We start from the raw sequence: 22,579 nt of genomic DNA, 5'->3' as shown, positions 1-22,579 counted from the left end.
TCCGTTTGGCATCCTCATTTGCGGCGTCAGCTGTGACTGTGAAGACCCACATGCGAGTGACAGTCCTTGCTGCATCTCTTGCATATGTAATGGGTGTCTGGCGGGTCCTTGCTGTGCTTTCTATGGGCTTGCTTCTCCTTTGCTAGCTGTCCGATCCTCAACTCACCCTTCTGAAGGCCCTTGTATAGTTCCCGCCTCCATCTGCTGCGATCATCTGCCAGCTCCTCCCAGCTGTCTGGCTTCATGTCTGCTTCCCTGAGGTCTCTCTTGCAAACATCTTTGAAGCACAGCTGGGGGCGTCTGGGAGGTCTTTTGCCAGAGGCTAGCTTGCTGTACAGGATGTCTTTTGGGATCCTTCCATCATTCATCCTGTGGACGTGGCCAAGCCAGCGGAGCTGACACTGCCTGAGGAGGGTGTGCATGGTTGGGATTCAAGCTTGCTCAAGGACGGTAGTGTTGGACACTCCATCCTTCCACAATATTCCAAGGATGCGCCTGAGGCGGTGTAAGTGGAAGACGTTCAGCCTCTTTTCCTGGCGGGCGTACAGGGTCCAAGTCTTGCTGCCGTAAAGGAGGGTGCTGAGGATGCAGGCTCTGTAGACTTGCATTTTGGTGTGAGTGTATAGCTTGTTGTATTCCACACTCTCTCATTGAGTCTGGACAGAGTTGTGGCTGCTTTACCGATCCTCCTATTTAGCTCAGTCTCCAAGGACAGGGTGTCAGTGATGGTGGACCTGAGGTAAACGAACTCGTGGACGACCTCTAACGTATAGTTGTCAATGCTGATTGATAGAGAAACAGCAACGTCCTGAGCAAGTACATTTGTCTTCTTTAAGCTGATGGAGACCCCAAAGTCCTTGCATGCTTTGGAGAACCGATCCAGCAGCTTCTGAAGCTGGTCTTGTGTGTGTGACATGACAGCAGCGTCATCTGCGAACAGCATCTCTCTGATGAGGACTTCCCGCACCTTAGATTTAGCTTTCAGCCTTGCAAGATTAAACAGTTTCCCGTCAGATCTTGTGTGCAAAAAGATGGCCTCTGTTGAAGATCCAAAGGCGTGTTTAAGGAGGAGTGCGAAGATCCTGAACAGTGTCGGAGCAAAGACGCATCCTTGTTTAACGCCGCTCCTAATGCTGAAAGCATCCGATAATGTGCCATCGTATTGGATGGTTCCTCTCATGTCTTCGTGGAAAGATTGGATCATCTTGAGTAACTGTGGCGAACATCCTATCTTGTGGAGCAGTTTGAACAGTCCATCCCTGCTGACCAAGTCGAAGGCCTTGGTTAGGTCGATGAAGGCAATATAGAGTGGCTTCCTCTGCTCCCTGCATTTCTCCTGCAGCTGCGTCAGAGAGAAGACCATGTCGACGGTAGATCTCTCTGCACAGAATCCGCACTGTGATTCAGGATACACCCTCTCAGCAATCTTCTGGAGTCTGCCGAGGATGATGCGAGCAAACAGTTTACCAGTGATGCTTAGGAGGGAGATTCCACGGTAATTGCTACAGTCACTTCTGTCTCCTTTGTTCTTATACAAGGTTATGATGTTAGCGTCACGCATGTCCTGTGGAACCTCTCCCTCTCTCCAGCACAGGCACAGCAGCTCATGTATGGGTTCCAAGAGAGCATCTGTGGCACACTTGATTACCGCTGGTGGCATACCATCCTGGACCGGGGCCTTTCCTACTGCATTGTTGTCGATGGCTTTCTTCAGTTCATCCACAGTTGGTTCCTGGTCCAGTTCGTCCATTACTGGTAAGAGTTCGATGGCATCGAGGGCTGAGTTGACCACAGTGTTCTCACGTGAGTACAGCTTGGAGCAGTGCTTGACCCAGCGCTCCATCTGTTTGGCTTTGTCAGTGATGACTTCACCAGATTTGGATTTCAGAGGTGCCATCTTGTTCTGGGTGGGTCCTAACACCTTCTTGATGCTCTTGTACATTCCCCTGAGGTTACCAAAGTCAGCACTGGTCTGGATGCTGCTGCATAGCTCGAGCCAGTAGTTGTTGGCACAGCGCCTGGCCGTCTGCTGTCCTGTTCTTCTGGCTGCTCTGAGCGCTTGCAGGGTATTCTGGCTTGGCGAACATTTGTACTCCAGGAGCACAGCGCGCTTCTTTTCGATGGCTGGAATCATCTCATCAGAGTTAGCGCCGAACCAGTCATTTGTGTTTCTAGATCTTCATCCAAACACTGACAAGTCCGTGTTGTACACTGTATCCCTCAGATGCTGCCATCTGGATGTCACATCGGCACCCCCAGGGTTGCTGCGCAGATTCTCCTCCAGGGTCGCTCTGAGCTTTTCAGCTCTCTCTGAGTTAGCCGTCTTCCCGGCACTGATGAGGGGCCTTCCAGTTGGTTTAGAGCAGTGCAGCTTCTTGGGAATCACCTTGAGTTTGGAGCAAACTAACGAGTGATCTGTATCGCAGTCAGCACTATGATAGCTGCGTGTCAGAAGGACGTTTCTGAGATTATGTCTAGCGATGACCACGTCTAGCTGACGCCAGTGTTTTGAGCATGGGTGTCTCCATGACACTCTGTGCTGTAACTTGGTTTGGAAAAATGTGTTTGTGATGCACAGATTGTGGTACGTGCAAAGTTCAAGAAGATGCTGACCATTTTCATTCATTTTTCCCACACCAAAGAGGCCTAAGCAGGAAGGTCACGAGTCACAATCAGCTCTGACTCTCGCATTGAAGTCACCCACAATGTACAGTTGTTCGTGAGCAGGTATTTGCGCTATGGCAGCACTAAGCACGTCATAAAACTTGTCTTTTACTTCCGGTGAGACATACAGGGTTGGGGCATAAGCGCTGATCAGGTGGACAGGACCGGCGTGAGTTTGAAGTATGACCTGAAGGAGTCTTTCTGATCCACCCATGACTAATTCCACCATTTGTAGAAGGTTGTTCTGATGGCGAACCCAACACCACGCTCCCTGGATTCTTCTCGGGCTTTACCCTGCCAGAAAAAGGTGTAGTCCTTTTCCTTTAGAGATCCCGAATCTGTGAGATGTGTCTCTTGCAGAGTAGCAATGTCAACTTGGAGCCTTTTCAGTTCCTCATTGATGACAGCGGTCTTTCGGGTGTTGCTGATGTCCTGAAGATCTTCAGTCAGACCTGTCAGCATGGTCCGCACATTCCAGCTAGCAAGCTTAAAACTTTGATGGTTTCCTTTTCTTGTTGATTTTCTTATTGGTTTGCCTGGTGCTCAGCTTTCAGGTCACTTGTCAGGTTTGGGACCCTTAAGCCTCATGCACCCAATGAGGCAGGTGAACTGTGGCAGGACAGTACCCTATTGGCTGGGGGCTGCCCAGCTTGAGGCGGGCGGTGACTGTCCAGTGAGATGCGACGATCTCTCCCACCATCGGAGGCAACCCCTGGAGCTCGTTCTCTACGCCAGTCGAGCAAGAGCTTATAACCGGTATCTGTTACCTCCCGTGTTGATTCAATGCTGTTAGCGATGCTGGAGTACCTCTCCAGGAGCGAGCTTGGGTGATTATTGGGACCCTGGGCTGCCCAGACACCAGTGTTCCCCTCTCGGCTTTACTGATATAGTCCAAAGGAGAGGATAACCTCTATATCTGGTACCAGCTCAGCTGCAGGAATTGCCGGGTCAATGCCAGAAGTTGGCACAGAACCGCCTTAGGACTCCCCTCCGGATTTTCTGTCAGGGTTTACTCCCTTAGCCTTGCTCCTTTCCAGGATAACCCACAAGGCAGTGGGGCATGAAGAACGTGGGTACGGTCCCACTACCTCTTGCACCTCCCTGGCACCACATGTCCCCAAAGCTCCCCGTGACTACCACCTCGCCTCCCCAGGACCCTCCTCCCCACCCCTCTGCCTCTCATCGGCTACCATCACCCCGCAGATCCTTCCTCCCTGTCTCCTTTTCCCCCCATCCACTCCCATGTCTCCTGACTGCACCACACTGCCCCCTGTCAGTTCTCATTGCTCCCAGGTCCCCCTTCCCCTGGCCTCTCCAGCACTAGCGTCATACAAATCAATTCACTTAAAGCTTGTCCTTTTCTATTTTTTCCAGTTTATTTTGTTCATCTGACAGCCCCTTGTTTGCAGTCAGCTCTCCTGTTTCTCTTGAACAGTCAGTTATTTTGATAGTAAATAGTTTCATTTGGACTGGCCTTTTATACTGAAAGAGCAGAGAAAAAAGCATTTTTAAAAATACAGGAAAGATTGCAAAGATAACAAAAATGGTAGAAAGCATCAGAACAGGTGCAACGCTTGAATTATTTGTAAGGTCAAGTCTATGCTGGCAAGTCACTGCATAGTAAATCAACCCCTGGAACTGTAACTTTTGAGGTATCCACACTGGGAAGGTTCTTAAGTGAGCACTAGCTCAATCACTTCAATGAGAAGCACAGACCTTGCTGCACTCTGATACAGCACTGGGGTACCAGTGTGGACACCATGGTCTAATACTGCATTGTGACTGACCTCTGGCATTCTTCCCACAATGCTTGTTCTTGCCTCGCTGGTCATGTTTGAACTCTACTGCCCTGATCTCAGGAAACCAATCCTCAAACCTGCCCCTTGAGACCTTTTTGAAATTTGAAAGTCCTATTTCCTGTTTGCTTGCCCACACATAGGCTACATCTACATGAGGCTTTTTCCCGCAAAACTAGGCTTTAGTTGAGAAAAACTGTGCAGTGTCTACAAGCAAAATGCCCTTGATCAACAGTGTGTCAACAAAACCCAGCACATCCGTTGTTAGCGTTACACCTCTCCCCGTTCAGGTACAATGGTTCTCTTGTCAGTGTTCTGTCAACAAAATAGTCGTGTAGATGCTCCAGGGCCCTTTTGTCGACAGACAGGGCTTCTGGTTCACTGGGCAGCCCTCTTTGCAGAGCTTCTGGTCAGCCGTTTTGTTGAGAGAGAGAGCTGGGCAGTCTGGATGCTCTCTGTCAACAGAACAGATTGCTCTTTTGATCTGCTTTTATGTGTCATTACAGGTTTGGTGTCACTAAAGGTGGTTTTGGAATTGATTGATTGATAAACTTCACAGTAACAAGTCACTGGGATCAGATGGCATTCACCCAAGAGTTCTGAAAGAACTCAGATGTGAAATTGTGGAACTGTTAACTGTGATTTGTAACCTACCCTTTAAATTAACTTCTGTACCCAATGACTGGAAGATACTAACATGACACCAATATTTAAAAAGGACTCTAGAGGCGATCCCACAATTACAGACCACTAAGTCTAACATTGGTACCAGGGAAATTAGTTGAAACCATAGTAAAGAATAAAAATTGTCAGACACATAGAAGAACAATTTGTTGGGCGAAAGTCAGCACGGTTTCTGTAAAGGGAAATCATGTCTTATCAGAGTTCTTTAAAGGGGGCAAACAAACACGTGGATAACGGGGATCCAATAGATATAGTGTACTTAGATTTCTAGAAAGCCAAGGTCCCTCACCAAAGGCTCTTCACAAATTAAGTTGTCATGGGATAAGAGGGAAGATCCTTTCATGGACTGAGAAATGGTTAAAAAGCAAGAAACAGAGGGCAGGAATAAATGGTAAATTTTCAGAATCGAAAGGGGTACCTAATGGAGTTTCCCAAGGGTCAGTCCTAGAATCAATCCTATCAACTTATTCATAAATGAGCTAGAGAAAGGGGTAAACTGAGGTGGCAAAGTTTGCAGATGATACTAAACTGTTCACAATAGTTAAGATCGAAGCAGACTGTGAAGAATTTCAAAAGGATCTGGCAACAAAATGGCAAATAAAATGTAATGTGGATAAATGTAAAGCGATGTACATTGGAAAAAATAAACCCAGCTATACAGTTATACCCTGAGATACGCCCATTCGAGTTATGAGAATTCGACTTTACGAGGAGTTTCATTTAATACCCCTACTTCAGCTTACAAGGCATTTCTTCGCATTTACGAGGACTGATTTGGAGGCTGGCAGCTCTGGTAGGCAAGCACAGAGGAGATGGAGTCGGCTTCATTGGTCTTGACGAAGAGGGCGTGCGGGGGGCGGTGGTGCCCTGCGAGAGGGCGGCAGTCTGGTGCAGGGAGGTAGATTCGTCCGAGTCCTGGCAGTAGATCACGCTGCTCTGCGAGAGGCGGATGCTGGGCGTGCAGCCCATCCTGGCCCCGCTGCTGCTGCTCACCCCCTGGGCAGCTAGGGGGCCGCCGCTGCCCACCCTGCACAGATGTGCCTCGGGTGCTGCTCGCTGTCTACAGCGCTCCCTCCCATTTAGCACCTGACTCGCCCGCCGCTGCCGCCTCAGCTGCCACCGGTGGGGCCTGTCCACCGCGCAGCCCTGCATGAGCGAGGCATCGCCCCTCGCCAGCCGGGGTCCTCCTGTGCCTGCCTAGCTCCCTCCATGGCCAGCCCCTGGCAGCGCCCACTCCCCGCTTAAGCAAAGCTGCACTCAGGCCAGGCTGCCTCCACATGCCCTGCCCACTCCCTTGCACCGCATTTAATGGGATTTGGAGTTGTTTTAGCATAAATGGGTGTAAATTCTGCGGCTCAGGAATGCATAAAATTTTTTCCCATTGAAATTAATGGTAATTACATTTTCGATTTACGATAATTTGCCCTAAGAGGGGCAAGGCAGGGGAACACTGTACATTACAGTATGAAGGGGGCTAAATCAGCTACAGCTCATCAGGAAAGATATGTGTAGATGTAGCCATGGAGTATTCTTAGTGCATCTTTCCAGCTCCATACACTAGGAGACACCCCTGCTTGGGGCCATGTGGAGGTGCGGGAACCTTATCAGCATTTGGAAAGTGGAGGCAGTCCAGTCCCAGCTGTGCTCCAGTCATAGGAATTATGATACCTATGGGCACGATGCATGACCGAAAAGAGGCATCATCAGGATGTATTGCAGTGTGGGATCAAAGTGAAGGAGCTGCAAACTACCTATCACAAGGCATGGGAAGCAAACCACCATCCCAGTGCTGTGCCCACAACCTACAAGTTCTACAAAGAGCTTGATGATACTTGTGGAGGTGATCCCCTCTCTATTCCAAAGACCACCATGGAGACTTTGGGGGCTCACGAGTCATCAGACACTGGACCAACAAAGTAGGAGAAATGTGTGCTGAGAGACACAGACAGACCCATAGCCAGGTGATGACTTGGCATCCATGGAGGCTTGCACTGTCATGAGCTGTTTTGTACACCTGATGAGGCAAGCCACTCTCAGCCATCGGAGGCCGTGGATGATATGCCTGGTAAATGGATTGGGTATCAGGAAACATTTAAATGATTTCCTGGGAGCAGGAGGATTACAAAGAAGGCTTGTTGGTTTTGTGTGATGCTGCCACCTGCATAGGATCAGTCAAATGGCAAACCAATGGTTGATGCAAATCTCTCAAATTTCAGTAATGTGCCTTACAGACATCACTATAAGCGTCATGAAGCTACTGTACCATCCTCCTCCTCAAATTAGCTGACATAGCAAACATGGTATTTGACCCTGAAGGCTCACACTCCCTTGCCACAGTGCCACAAGTAGGAGTGCCCCAGCTGTTCCGTCCCTGCTGCTTCCCTGTGGCTCAGGAAAGCGGGTGGGAGAGAGCTGTGGCTGCCCGTCCCTGCCGCTTCCACATATGTGGCTATGGGAAATATGGTTACCCTATTCTGCACAAGCCCAACACGGAAAATAACAGAAAACACCCCTGGTTATCACCTACAGTCAGTCTCCAGCTAAAACTCCTCTAGCACATCACTGACAATCTGCAGCCTATCCTGGAAAATGACCCTGCACTCTTACAGACCTTGGGACACAGACCAATCCTTGCTTCCAGCCCCTTAACCTGAAGCAAATACTCACTACAGCTACACAACATAGCACAGAAACTTACCCAGGAACCTATCCCTGCAATAAACCCTACTGCCAACTCTGTCTACTGTCTGTACAAGTGACCCCATCACAGTCCCTAACCAGATAAGCCACACCATCCAGGGCTCATATACATCTGCATATCTATTAACACAATATATGTCATCAGACACCAGGAATGTCCCTCTGTTATGCATATTGGAAAAAAATGGATATTCTCTGCAGCAAAGGACAAACAGACACAAATTAAACATCAAGTAAGGGAAACAAATAAACCTGTAGGGGAACACTTTAACCCACCGGGACACTCAGAAAAGGATTTAAAAGTAGCCACCCTTCTACCAAAAAACTTCGTGTCTAAATTACAAAGGGAAACAGATGAATTGGAACTCATGTGCAAATTCAGCACTACACAACCAGTCCTCAATAAGTATCTAAATTGGTTAACACTCTACAGAGACAACCACTCCTTGATGGATATCCATATCTCCCCATTAGCTACATGAATGGCCAGAATCATCCTAAATTACAATAGACAGTAACTATTTTTGCAGTACTTTTTATGTATATATCTATCTTTGTATTTCCACTCCCATTTATCTGATGCAGAGGGCTTTCCCCAGAAAAGCTTATGCCCTGATAAATCCATTAGTCTCTAGGGACTATATCTACACAACGGTGTTATTCCTTTTAAGCTATTCCAGAAGAGGTATTCCAGAATAGCTTATTTCAAAACAGTGCAACTACATACAAAAATGCATCTAGAAATAGTGCTCAGCTATTTCAAAGAGAGTCTACACACAATAGAGCCTATTTCAAAAGATTCATTGGATGCACTACAGCTGATTTTAAAACAGGCTCTATTCCCTGTCTACACTACCCCTATTTCGAAATACCTATTTTGAAATAAATGCTACTCCTCATATAATTAAGTTTACCAATTTCAAAATAAGGCATCTGCTATTTTGAAACAACAGTTATATTGTGTAGATGCTCACATAACTATTTTGAAATAGAGGCTGCAACTGCCACACCCACACCCACCCACGCACCCACACACCCCTACCTTAATTTTTGATTCCTGAATGGGAAAGGAAATAAACCATGTCAGTAAAATAACACTGCCAATACTATAATACTTCCCAAATAGTATTGTTTGTATCTTTTAAATTCTTTGTTCCCTGTCTAGCAGATACTAGGAATGTCTTAAAGAGGATTCACTTCATATACCATGGACAGACACACAGGTTTTTAAATGACAATCTTGCACTTGCTACTTAATTAATCTACGAACTGGCATTAATAGGCTCAAAATACTTCTGTCTCTTATCTGCCAGGTTGTGCAGGGCACAAATCACTAGCGTATGCTGTGGGGGAAACGTTAGGACAAATGTTTTGGGTAAAACCACAGCTATGGGTTAGTGGGATAGAATCACTTACACTTACCAACCCCCCGCCAAAAAAAATCACACACACAAACAAATAATAATAATTCAAAAAACTAATTCAATATATCTGGCAAAGAAAATAAATCACACATTTGAAAACAGCCTTTGAAATCTTAAGTATAAAATAGACTCTGAAATCCTGGAAAGCTAAAAATTAATCAAAATTGAATAATCGTATTACTTTTCTTTTACGAACATTACTTCTTTTTATGAACACTACTTCATTTCAAAATAATTTCTCTTCCCTCACAGGGGCGCGCGCGCGCACGCGTGTACATAGACACACTAATATTCACACACATTTTAAAATTTCCATTACCCTATAACTTATAAAAAGTGAAGAAGAAAAAACTGTAAAGCTGCTTGTAGTGGTCAATGTAATAAGACAGTATCCCTGTTTTTGAGGTAAACATTTTTTTTTAAATTTGTCATGAAATCATGCATGAAAGGAAGACTTTTTATTTAAACTGCATATGCCCCTCATGCTGCTTCAAATGGCAAAGCTTTGCGTGCCTGGCTCAGCGCCAGTTGACAGCTCAGCTGGATATCAGTGCACATTCTGACCCCCCTTACAGTGTGTCACTTCTGAATTGTTTTCACAGTAGAAAGTTTATTCAACCTCTCTCTTGAATGCAGTGGACCATCCATCATTCTGCAATTTAATCATAGCACAACAAGTTATTTTTCTGACAGCACTAAAGCCAGAGAGCAATTCTTAATGAACAGCTTGATACAAGTGGAATTTCAACTGTTTTAGCCTCAATTAATTCTGCTGTCAAAACAAATGACTGCTCTTAGTGCTTAGATGTTAAGCTGGATCACAAAGGTCAACTTTGTGTGTACACAAACACAAACAATATTTTGCTTGGTATCATCCAATGCTATTTCATGTTTATTATCAATAAAAAATTCAAAGTTTAAAAACAGGTACTAGAAATCCAAAATAAATTTGTCAATCTATAGTTCCATATTCATCAGCAATGAAGCATTTTAACTGCCCTTCCACAGTTATAAACAGTTAGGGAAAGAAACATTTTCAATTCTAGAACATCTAATTTTAGAATGACCAATTACTAAAAGTGTATTTTAAATACTGATAAACTGAAGTGTATAGGAGAAAGGGAATTACTTATCTGTAAGAAAATATATTTACCATGCTTGCGTCAAGTGGCTTTAAACAACTATTTTCTTGCTATGTATATTAAATAAAACATATATTTTACTCTATATTTGATGCAATTAATCTCTGAAAATGAACTGACTTGTAACAAAAGATTTATAATTAATTGCAAGATAAATTAGAAACATTACAATTAAATTGAAAAAAGTAGAGTAGTCAAACAAATGAAAAAATTGAAAATTAATGCTGGTATACTTAAATTCTATAAGAAAATGTTCCAAAAAAGCATAAGTAAAGGATTTTGTGGGTGCTTTACCAAACAAAAGAAAGACATAACCAGGGCCTCACCTCATGGATAGAAACAGTAAGCACTGTGGAATATCTAACTGCCTTATCTAAATTTTAATGTGGTTTCCAATATACTACTTGGGTGCCTAATTGCACATTTTCATGCCTCCATACTTACAGACTCAGCCAACTTTCTCATTGAGACTGAAAGACTGAGCGGAATTTCTCTTTTTATCCATGTTTAATGAAGAAAAATGTCACACTGGTGGGCAAGGACCTCCACTTTCCAATAGGAGTTAGGGGCAGTAAACGAGCATCAAGTTAATTTAATTATAATTAATGCTAATTTATACACTTTTTTTTTTTTTTTTTTTGGAAAACTTGGCATTTCTCTTTCCTTTCACACATGAAAATCAATATATAAAGAGGTGGCACCTTGCACGCTTTCACTGTACAAGTCAGTTTCACGGTCAGGACTAGAATGTAGGAGCTAGTTCCTTTAAGCTAGTTTAGAATTTAATAAACTGTTTATTATCAGCAAGTGAAAATCAAGAAACCACAAATCGCTTGTAAAGGGCTTATACCCAGAAGAGGCAACAGGTTATCCTCATTCAGATGAAGTTACTTCTCATTTAGTCCCCAAAGAACAACATAAGAAAATTTTAAGTAAAAGAACTTGACCCCATATTAAAAACATACTAGGATATCCATTCTAACAAAGAAAGACATGGAAACACAAAGAATTCATTACCTTTCAACGTACGACCTGCTTATGCCAGCCTGGGCCTGGTAAGACAGCTCTCTTAATACACTTGTTAAACTAAAACAACAAAAAGTCTGAGGAGGCTAGTAAGACTTCGTATGGGCCTTGGTCAACAGGTGAACTGTTTTAAAGCTCTCTGTTTGCAGAGTGTATGATGGTATTTTCTTGCTCTGTTGCATATTGGAAAAAGGTTTAATCGAATTGGAAGGATGATTTGGGAAAGAAACAAGATGCTGACTTTACCACTACTATTTTATCTTCATGGAAAAAACAGGTAGAGCTCATGTATAACAACTCTCACAAGTGATTGGACTAAAGAACATTAAAAAGCCACCTGAAGAGTGAAAAATCCCAATAAATTTATTCTCAGCAGGCCAGGGGAGCATATGAGCCATTTTAGCAAAAAGCTTACAGTACCTAAGACTAAAGAGATGGAAGAGCCCCTAGTTTATTTCTGAGCAGAACAAATCTCATGACTTTGAGAAGGCTATACTTTGTCTATTAAGGGCCACACAAGCTGCTACTTGTAGCCTGAGGCAGTGAAAACTTGGTCTTTTTTATCCCTTTCATTTGAATCAAAGGATGTTATGAAAAACATGTCAAAAATAGCTCCAGCTTCTATCCTCCTATCTGACTCTGAAGATGTCTTTATATATCAACATTAGGCAAGTGCACGGATATAAATGCCACTGGTTGCAATAACAGACATTTCTTCATATGCACTCTGTATGAACTAGATTCACAAAAGCAATCAAACCAGGGTGAACTGGGCTCTGGAGTCAGGAAATAATTTATGAAGATAAAGGCTGGAGCGTTTAAGTCCAGAAGAGAACATGTGCTTACCTAGTATGACCTCCTGTACATGGAAGCTATTGACATCACACAGGCACCCAAATATTACACCCAACAATCAGAACAAGACCACAATATTACAGCTTTCAGGAAACTATTTTGTGGCACAGGCAGAGAACAGAAGGAACTAAGATTTATCAATGTCTGTGGCCCCTGTAACAACAGGGAATTAAGTGATACACATAGATGATCCCAGCTGTCCTCATGCTTCTTCGGTATTTTTCACCTTCCTTTCATCACAAGCTTTCCAAGACCAATCCATACTGGGTTAGGGACATTTTTATTCCCAGGGATAATGGGACCAGAGCACGTTGGAGAACCCTGTATTTACTATGACAGTTAATCAGAAGGCACTGAGGTCCACCTAAAGGGCACAGTGTTTGCAACTAGTCATTATCAATGCCCATTGCTATATCTCTCAAAGAAAAAGAAAACGGCAGAATTTTTGTTTAAATAAAAATTCTTCAAAACAAAAAACAAATTCCTTAGTACTCACTGAGGTTTACATGCATACTAATACCAGTTATCCCTGAGTTGTAAGAGTGGGCTAAAATATTTCTAGCATTATGTATTTCAGAACCCCTCATATGTTGTTAGAAATTATAATGTCCAACAGATTTTGATGTATTTTTTCTTTTTTGTGAAAATAGCTTACAACTGACCCATCTCTACCTTATTATAGATTTATACAATAAAATGAACATAATTTCATCTAGCTACCTTTTTGAAAGCTAAGAGGAGGAAGTTACTCATTTTGTGCAGTAACAACGGTTCTTCAAGATGTGTGTCCTCATGGGTGCTCAACTCTGGGTGTCAGTGCCTGGGCTGCTGTGTCCACAATGTCCACTGCGGACTGTACCATCATGCTGATGATGGTGTGCCCTTCCTGACTGATACTAACAAGGGCCTGGTGTTGGTGTTCTGGTAGGGCTGGGACAAGATCTTGGATCTTGGAATAATTTTGGTTGTCGTAATCAGCCAACATGGGTGCATATTTGGCTGCCCACAGCAGGAGCATGCCAGATGAGCACACCTAATGCCCCGTTATGTCTCATTTTTTAACTGGCTTTGTTCAGGGGGTAAAGATCTGGCTTTGGTGAAGTCTGCCTCTACCACCAGCAAGTTAGGATGCAAGTGTTTGAATAAAAACTCCACATCCTTGAAGGACACAAAATACTTTTTATTGGCCCTTTCATTTGTGGGAGAAATGGATGCCGGTGTTTGCCAGATGACATTGGCAGGATCCATTACGGCTTCATCCATTGGCAGTGCCACTCTGGAGAAGGAGGATGGGGGTTGCAATGTGTGAAGGAACCAGTATTGTTTAATGGGCACCTCCTGCAAATCCTTTTCCTGGGCCTATGCCATCATTCAAAAAAGGTCCTGAAAGGCCCTGGCATCGTCCATGGGAGGCAGTAATACCAAAAGTACTACATCATTAGGTGAAGATGAGGAAAAGTGTAGTGGGGAGTCCTGTCCTCCTTCTGAAAGAGTCTCCTCAGTGCCTGAACACTGAGATGGCTGGCATGGTGCTGAAGTTGATAGCCATGGTGATGGAGAACAGTCTCCTGAGACCTTGGACAGTACCAACTGGGTGTAAAAACAGGAAGACCGCACTTGCCATGAGGACCACTGCGGTGCCTGGTCAAGGTGGTGGGAACAGTGGTACAAGAACCACAGGGGAGGTGGAGGAAGATACACCATAGTAGGTGGTATGTTCTGCCATGTGGAGTGTGTCAGGTTCAAATGCTGGGAGAACAGTCAGAACCAGCTCTTCCTGGGGTGAGGGGTACAGCATTCAATGTGTGTGATGACCCAGATCAATAAGACAGGTGCGGTGAAGTAGGCTGCGCCGGGGAAGAACAGTGCCAAGAGCTAGGTAGCATCGGGTGTGTCACTGAAGTTGGGTTTCCCGATAAGTTGGTCTTTCTCCTTTTGGATCCAGTGGAATGCCCTGGTAAGGAGGGTTCTGAAGGGACAGCGGTGTGGTTCTGCTTCAGTGCCATGACCAACTCCACAAGGGAGTGGGATGATGTTGTGGCCCTCGTTTCCTGCTGTGCTGAAGCCTGTGGCTGGTGTGGGCAGTGCGGCAACCTGGAGCAATGCCATTTGTGCTCTAAGCTTGGTGCAGAGGGTGGGGTTCAAGATGACAGAAGACTGTCCATATCATGGTGTCAGTGCGGTTGGGGCCAGTGGTGCCAACAGTGTCAGTGCCAAATGCTTGCAGCTCAGCTCCAAAAGCACCCTTTTTGGAAGTGCCAGTGACAACGGTGCTAGTGAGATTGCCAAAGATTTCTCCACTAGCGTGGCCGGTGACAACGGGGCTGAAGGCCAGGAGCACACCAGGGACAGGTCTGGTGCAGGAAGGGTGCTGCCTGAAGCAGAGGGACACAGAGTCCATATGTTTGGGTTTTTCACCGAGCCTTTAGTGGGAGGTTGCTCGGGGGCCACTGGCTGAAGACACTTTCACAGAGGTAGGTTTTAAGTCTATTGGCTCTATCCTTTCAAGCCTGTGAAGTCACTCTGGAGCAGTGCGTACAGGATGAAGTCTGATGACCCTCGCCCAAGCACTTGATGCGGGAAGAATGGCTGTCAGAGACCAACATGGCTTCCCTGCAAGTCTCCTACTGCTTAAAGCCCAGTGAGAGCCCGGGATGGCGCTGACACAAACAAAAACATCTTAACTAGCTATCAAGCACTTAAAAAAAACAATGAAACAAAAAGGAAACTGCAGAAAACCACTAACTAGTGCAATCTAACTTTCTTGTTCACAGAGAGGACAAAGCTCCATCTAACAGCTGAGGACAGTACAAAAGGAACAGAGGATCCTGAGCCAGATAGCACAGGAAGGCACTACTGTGCACTTGCCACATGGGAAACCATGGCTATAGAAGAATCTCTGAGCACCAGCACAGGCCACACCGACACCCGGAGTAGAGCATCCACAGAGACACTACTCGAAGAACCTGCAGTTATATATTTACTAGCTATAACTTCGTATGTTCCTTAAACACAAAGAAGGCAAACTTAAGGGTAGAATACACGGATCAATAGGTAATTGCCTTAAAAGAACATTTGTTTTAAAATACGTAAAACAGGAAATTCTCACTTCATGCAATTTATGTATGATTTAATCAGCATAAAGATTTTTTCAACTAGACACACAGAGAAATGAGTTAATTTCATGGCACAGAGGGAGGGTGGAAGAGAATACATAAAGTTACTGTTCACTTTACTACTACTTTGACATTTTTTTCTGTTCCTGCTTCATACGATTCAGGTGACAGGTCAATGGGTGCCCAACTGTTCTTTCATCTAACAAAATGAAGAAAATCAATATCTACTCTTTAAAAATGGAACAACTGATGCAGAAGGTCACTATACGCTACCAGCAACTCTGACAACGGATGAGCGAGCAGAAAAAATATTGAGCAACCTGAAGACAATGTGGACATACTTAAGGTGAAAAACAAATGGAGTGAGAATTTACTTGGAGTTGCCAGACAAACGCGTTTGGTCAAAGGGTGGGTGGACCCTCAAAGACATGCACTCCTGATATTAAACTGGTGACTATGAAAGGTTCCTGAGCAGAAAGATTGCAGTATCAGCCTCCTACCATTCCAGACCACTGAAGATAGATAAAGTGGAGCTGGCTGGCTGGAACCTGCCCCAACTGGGGAATATGAACGAACTGCTAACCCAATTAGCCTAAGGCAATATAAGAAGCGGGAAGAAGGAAGCCAGGGATGATGGATGGAAGCGAGCAAGGGAATGCATGCAGGGAGAAAGCCCATCCCTCTTGGGTTCAGACACAAAGAACCCACAGTAGTGCATGCTGCACGGTGAGAAGGTGGTAGGGACAATTTTGTAAATAAAGGCACCAGTGGTTCCTGGACCCAATGGTCTCCGAGCGACTATCTGAGTCTTGCAGAGACTGGAGTCAGGGGGATCAAGTGTGCTCCATTACATTTTGGACTTGTCCAGAATACTGTGCCAGAGTAAGAGTTCGAAAGTCCTGAGGAGGAGCACATCCCGCAATGGCTGGTGAACAGCAGGAGGTGGTGCAAAAGGGCATGAAAAATGTTCAGCAGCTTCACCAGCTAAAGAGGCAGCATGGCTTAACCGGCATGCCAAACAGCAGAATAGTTTACAGGACTTTATAGAAGAGCAGACCAATGCACAGCAGCAGCAGTCCTCCAGAGAATGGTGAGTATCATGGAGGGGGACAGTACAGGGACCGAAGCCTGGGGCATTGTAAAATGGGCCCTGCAGATGATTTGAGTGCCTTCCTGGGCAAGTCTGAGCAGATAGCCATGGGAGCCAACTGTGACGAGGCATCCCATGTTCCCTGTCAGCTGCATGGCAGGGAGGCTGAGCAGCTGCTTAATGAGCCCTGCCCAGGACCTCAAGGCTGCCCTGCAGGGAACTGCCTGGCTGGGGCCACTTTTCCCACAGTTGAAGAAGATTCCCATTAAATACAAGCAGCTCTCTGCTCAGGACTAGGAAATGTGTCTCTCCCAGCCAGTAGGGGGGGAACAAAAGGAGGGGGAGGGAATGATGAGGAAGGATCAGTGGGAAGGGGAATTTGGAGTGTTTTGTTTCTCAGCTGGGAGGGGAGAGGAGAAAATGCCCCCCAAAACTTTGACCAGGGTCCAGCAACCCTTCTGGCCACCTGTCATCAGTTAAACATGGATTACAGAGTGGATAAAAATGATTTTAAAAATTAAAAATCATATTTTTCTTTAAATCAAATCTTTATGTTTTAAAAATCAATAAAATACTATACTTCTTGTTTAAAAACAAGAGTTACAATTAAATCACAACATGCTACACCTACACTTAAGAATCTCATAAAAATGAATTAATGGCTCTAGTCTGTCCAGCCTAACTCCCACCTCTTGCTTCTTGAAAGTTCTGGACTTTCAATTTCTGTTTCTGAGCAGACTAAAGCAGTGGTTCCCAACCTTTTCCAGATGGGGATCCCTTTTGACAAGTCAGGAACAGTTGATGACCCAAGGCAATTCAAAAAGGGAGGTGTGTGGGGAGCAGTGCCATAACTAGCTAATTTTGTGCCCATGGTAGGAATATAAAATTGTCCCCCCTCAGGTTTATATATTCACAGTAGTTATTTAATAGAAAAAGGAAAAATAAATAAATAATAAAACACCACCACTATGTTTATTATAGTTGATTATTTTATTATTATAGTTGATCTGAGTTGTGGTAGGAGAAAGACACTCATCCCCAACCAGTTCCCCACCACTCAAACCGCACACTCAGAGGATGGAGGAGCTGGGGGAGACACACTCAAGGCCCGGGGGGGCTCACAATCGGGGGGGGGGTTTGGGGGGCTGGGGGAGTCACACTCAGACTGGAGGGAAAGGGAGGGTCACACTTGGGGGCTGAGGGAGTCACACAGGCTGGAGAGCTGGGAGGGTCCCACTCAGAGGCTAGAGTAGCTGGGTGATTTACTCAGGGGCTGGGGACATCACACTCAAAGGCTGAGACACTGGGGGTCACACTCAGAGCCTTAGGGAGTCACACTTGGGCTGGGGAGGCTGGGAGAATCTCACTTGGGGGTGGGGGAGTCATATTCAGGAGCTGGGAAGGTCACACTCAGGTTGAAGAAAGATACAAACACAAAATGAAAACTGATAGATCAGCTACACAGAACAGAAGTGAGGGCAAAAGGGGGTAAGGGTGGAGGGGAGGTAAAAACTACTTACTGCAAGAGTCTATTAAGTGGCTTGACTTGAGATTACTATGAATATCAAAGATGGAGAAGCTGCCTTCGTAACTGCTTCTCTATTGGTAGAGAGCGCTGCTGGGTGTGTCAGTGTTAAGGAGCTGCAAAAGGCTTATTTAAGAGCCACATGCAGCTCCGAGGTGCTGGTGACACTTAAATCTAATCATGACCCATGTTTGGCTCCTGACCCATAGGTTGGGAATCCCTGGACTCAAGTAACATGCACAATGGATAGGATTGGTTTTGTTCTATGGTTATGTGGGGGTAAACCTGAGGCAATCAAGAAAGAGGAGCTATTTAAGACACTGACAAAGAAAAAAGACAATATATAAGAAAGGACAGAGGCAACATAGAAAAGAGCACTAGAAAGAAAAAGGGAAGATAATATTCAGCACACATACTGCTTCTTATATTCCCTCACATTTTTGCCACAGACAAACTGTTATGGCTTCTGGGTGTAAGAGAGACCTTATCTTGGACTATTTTGAAGAAATTTGTTTCTTGGGTAAAAAGTTCAAATTTATGCCACAAATTCTCCTTTCTGAATTATTAACATGGTTAAGTCTTCATATGCAGGCTACACTCCACCTGATAGAGCACACATTGGTAAAAGGTTGCTAAACAGAGTGTATGAGAAGAATTTGAACATTGTACAAGAAATACTGAGGGGAAAACTGACCACTTAAGCCTTGGTGGGTGGAGCAATGTACACAAAGATCCAATAATATGTACCTGTGTGACAACAGATTGATGGGGTTCAACATCTTTCAGAAACAACAGATATACAGTAGTCCCTCAAGTTATGTGAGGGTTGCACTCCCACATACCCTCATGTAACTCAAATTTTGTTTAAGTGAGGAGTGGCTTTTTTTCCTGGTAGAACCAGGGCAGAGTGAGTGAGTGAGTGAGTGTGTGTTGAACCAGGGCCATGAAGAGTGGGATTCTGAGGTGCGCTTAACTCACACTAATGCGAGTTAAGCGCAACTCAAGCACAACGCAAAATCACACATTTTGAGGGATTACTGTATTGGGAAATGTCCACACAACAAAATATTTTAAAAGCAGCAGCAGTGAAAGTGGCAAACAAACCTTGAACAAAAATTCAACTGTCACATGCACATTTTTGGCACAGTTTTGCTGAAACATGATAATGCTGAAAACATGGCAAAGATGACAAGATACTTAGGTTATGTCTATACTACAAAATAAATCGAATTTATTAAAGTTAACTTTCTAACATTGGATTTTATAAAGTTGACATTCAACTGTTGCAGTAGTGCATTCTGGGAACCTATGCCACAGTTCCCTCAGGCATTCTGGGCATTTTTGCTAATGTGTTATAGGGGAAAAAAATGACCCACGAGTGGTTGTGGGTGTGTGATGTCATCTTCCCAGACTGCATTCCCCTCCTGTTGAAAACAAACAGCCCCTTTTGAGAAGTTTCCCCAATGAGAGAAATTGTTTGAGTTGTGTGCAGTATGGACCTTGTTACCAAATGAGGTCTGAAAGCACCCAGCTGACTGAAACATTTCAACAGGCTGTCCAACTAGCTTTCTCCACTTCACGTGAAAGTTATCTTGTTGACTGGTGAAGCCTGGAATATGTTGTTGAGTTTATTTTGAGGCTCTGACACCTCAGCCAGTGATACCTTGAGCAAGTCTGCCACTTTTCTGAACTGATCCTAGAAGGAACTGAAATCATCAGTTGTAGTGGGTGGGGGTGGCAATTACGTTTCCCCACATGAAGAGGAGGAAATTCTAGATGGTAGTCCTGGATCTTGTTTTTGAGGCTCATCTGAATCCTCATTCTCTTGTCCTGGTATTGGGGGGGGATGGGAGAGGGCTCTGACGCTGGAGGCTTTTGTGTGGTCTGAGTTTGTGCCCGAAATTGTCCATCAGTGCCAAAAAAGTCATGTGTCAGTATAGGCATTAGGGCCCTCCAGGGGAATGGCTGCCAGAGCTATGGTGGCTGCTGCAGCTGTTTGGGCAGGGAATGTCTGGTTGAATATGGCATGGATTGTATTTCTTCTTCCTCATCAGAAGAGAAGCATGGCTCAGAGCTGGCTAGCAAGGAGATGAAGGTAAGCACTGATCTATTGGGTTGGAATCAGTACTGAAGAGTGGTGTCCAGGGAGCCAGATCTGCGTGCATTGTCAGTGGCGGCAGTTAAAAATGTTTCTACCAAAGTGTATATCACAGATTGCAGAGTCAGTGTTGGTGGGGTGTGAACCTGTAGACATTGATGGTACCAGGTGGCTGGGAAAGACTTAGCAGTTGCCTTTTCCTCTTGGGTCTTCAGTGTCTTTGATGTTCTCAGTGCCTTCAAGTGAGGCGTGGCTGACGCTGATGGTACCAGGGCATAATTTTTGGCCATTCTCTCTGCAGTGAAGACTGCAGCTTGGGTTTCACTTGCTGCTTGGTTTTAGCTGTCCCCTGACCCGATGTAGCTGTTGGAGAGCCCTCTGATGTGGAAGCCCTGGTCTCCAGGTCTGAAGCTTGTCTCAACAATTTCTCCATCAGAAGGAGCTTTAGTTGTAAGTCCCTTGGCTTGAGCGATCTGCCTGAGAGCTTTTTATGATGTGGATACTTCCAGGGAATGCTGTTCCTAGAAAGTAGCTGCCCATGTAAACTCAAGTCCCAAGCCCCTGACCCACCCACCCTGATCTCCCTCAGTCCTAAAGCCCTTCTGCATCTCCAAGTCCTCACACCTGGCTCCACCCCAAAGCCCACAGCCTAGCCCAGTGCCTGTACCTCCACTCCACCTGCACACCAACCGCCACCCGAGAGCCTACATTCCCAGCCAGAAACTGTGCATCCCAACACACTGGCACAGTCCTGAGCCCCCTCCCACACACAGAATATCTTGGCCCCGCTCCTGTCAAAGGAATTTTGTTATGTACACCAGTATGAAGGTAATGTATCATACATCACCTCCACATTGGTGCACATAAGAAAATTCGTTCTGCTCAGGGTGGGAAAAACTAGAGTAGGGATGGACAAGAATTTTTGCTGGGAGGCTATTCCATGAACTTTGGAAAGCTGTCAAGGGCTGCACATTATAAAAGAAATTACTCATCTATCTCAGGAGCAAGCAAGATATGGCCTGAGGGCTACATCTAGCCCATGGGCTGCATCTGGCCCACAATTTATAGCTTGATGCTGGGCTAATAACGGAAGCTGGTAGCCACCAGCTTTTAAAATAGCTTCAGGAATCCCAAGCAGCAGCCAGGTAGCACAGTAGAAGCAGGGGTTGCGAGCCATAAACTTGGAGTCCTTTAAATTGCTGGTATTTAAAAGGCTTCCAAGCTCCACTGATACTGCACTGCATGGACACCTAGGGTTCCAATGGATATTTTAAAAGTGTATGACTCCCAGCATCCACTGCCACACCCCAGCAGTGGGATATAAAAACAGTATGCAGGCCAAATGCAGTCCATTTGTTGGACTGAAGTGTTAGGTGGGCCAGATCTGGTTCACAGGCCACATCTTGCCCATCCCTGAATTAGTGGGAACACTGGTCCCAACTGCTGAATCCTATATGCTCTTTAAGCAACTGAATCTGGGACTTTATTGCCACCTCTAGTGCTGTAATAAACTGTTTCGAGTACTGTATTTCCATCTAAACCAGCAGTGATATTCTTCCTTACTGAAATGAAAATGATCCAAAATAAGCCCAAAGTGATCCATAATCCTGTGCTGAGATCTCATTTATAGCATAATATGTAGCCTGATATGCCCCCGTGAAGCAGAGAGTTATCTTGACAGCACAAACATCTCTGGGCTGTAGGTAGATACCTGTTTCCCATTCAAAGGTCACTACAGATGGACTGGAGGGGGTGAGCAATGGGAGCTCAATCCATCCTTCTCTTAAGTGAGATATCCTGGGTGACAGCTGTCATGTCAACTCGTATCTCAACCATCTGTCTGAATTACTGTTGCTACAAGGTGGCAGCCTGGCTCCCAGCTCCCCTCCATTTGTGGGAGCCTGGAAAGTGAGCCGCGCTACTTCACTGGTCTGTTTCCTGGCTCCAGCAGGTGTAAGGGAGCCAGGAGCCAAGCGGCACCTCTGGCTCCCAGCCCCCCTCCAATTGCAGAAGTTGGGAAGGTGACCAGCGCTGCTTTACTGGTCAGTTTTCTGGCTCCTATATGTGGCAGGGAGCTGGGAAAGTGACCGGCACTGCTGTGCCTGGCTCCCAGCTGCCCACAACTCACTGGAGCCAGGGAACTGAACAGCGCTGCCCCACCTGGGCTCCCCGCTGCTCATAGGAGCAGGGAGACAGGCATGGCCAGGATCAAGGGACCCAAAGGCAGCAGGGCTCCTCCTGCACCTGGTCCTGACTTACTCGAAATTTGACTTACGCATGGTTGCCCAGGAACGCAACCTACATGTAAGTCAGGGGTCCACTGTACAGGGCTAATAACTAGCATACCTGAAGTATGCTGCACAAGCTGTGACATCACTCAATATTTGCACCAGTGTGCAGTGCAGACTGAGGCAAACACCAGAGCTTGAGTTTTAACAATCCTTCATTCTTTCCCAAAT

General features: G+C 45.3%; 1 protein-coding gene across 6 annotated transcripts in view; it reads right to left on the bottom strand.

Moving 5' to 3' along the window:
* The window catches only part of FCHO2 (FCH and mu domain containing endocytic adaptor 2), a 178,154-nt gene that overhangs the window by 76,340 nt on the left and 79,235 nt on the right, over positions 1-22,579 (bottom strand). The gene's annotated exons all lie outside the window — the stretch shown is intronic.

The sequence above is a fragment of the Carettochelys insculpta genome, chromosome 5 (genome assembly GCF_033958435.1).
Source record: "Carettochelys insculpta isolate YL-2023 chromosome 5, ASM3395843v1, whole genome shotgun sequence".
Taxonomy (NCBI): Eukaryota; Metazoa; Chordata; order Testudines; family Carettochelyidae; genus Carettochelys; species Carettochelys insculpta.
Note: the sequence above shows the minus strand (reverse complement) of the source record. Positions and strands in the feature narration are given on the sequence as shown.